Source organism: Lipotes vexillifer, unplaced genomic scaffold (assembly GCF_000442215.2).
Source record: "Lipotes vexillifer unplaced genomic scaffold, Lipotes_vexillifer_v1.1 scaffold614, whole genome shotgun sequence".
Lineage (NCBI taxonomy): Eukaryota > Metazoa > Chordata > Mammalia > Artiodactyla > Lipotidae > Lipotes > Lipotes vexillifer.
The window spans coordinates 614,423-614,811 of NW_006787203.1; the positions used below are offsets into that span (position 1 = coordinate 614,423).

General features: G+C 44.0%; 1 protein-coding gene across 2 annotated transcripts in view; it reads right to left on the reverse strand.

The window, feature by feature from the left end:
* Window positions 1-389, reverse strand: part of VPS37A (VPS37A subunit of ESCRT-I) — a 39,467-nt gene that overhangs the window by 704 nt on the left and 38,374 nt on the right. The window lies entirely within an intron of this gene.

A 389-nucleotide genomic window follows, 5' to 3' on the forward strand; every position in this document is an offset into this window, starting at 1 on the left:
AGGGAAAGGATTCTAGCTTACTCATGTCAGTAAGCAATTACTCAGTGCCCACTTCTCAACCTTGAGAAATGCATAGCTGATATTAAAAATCAACCCTTACCCTTAGGGATTAACAGTCTGATTTGTAAAATAAAACAATTCAATGTTGCTACTAATGTTAAGGACAACTAGATTGAGAAAAGGGGCAGATGAGTTTAAATGGGGGTTGAGAAATGCCTGTCACTTCCCTCCCTGTAGCCTGATCCCTTTTAAGGGAACCTCCCATGCTCCCTTCTCAAAGTCTACTCCTTTAGCCCAGCAGAGCGGGCAGATGAACACAGGACACCAATCTCTAGGTCAAACTGCTGAGGTTAGGATGGACACTTTCTACGCAGGGCCAGTCTCTTTCC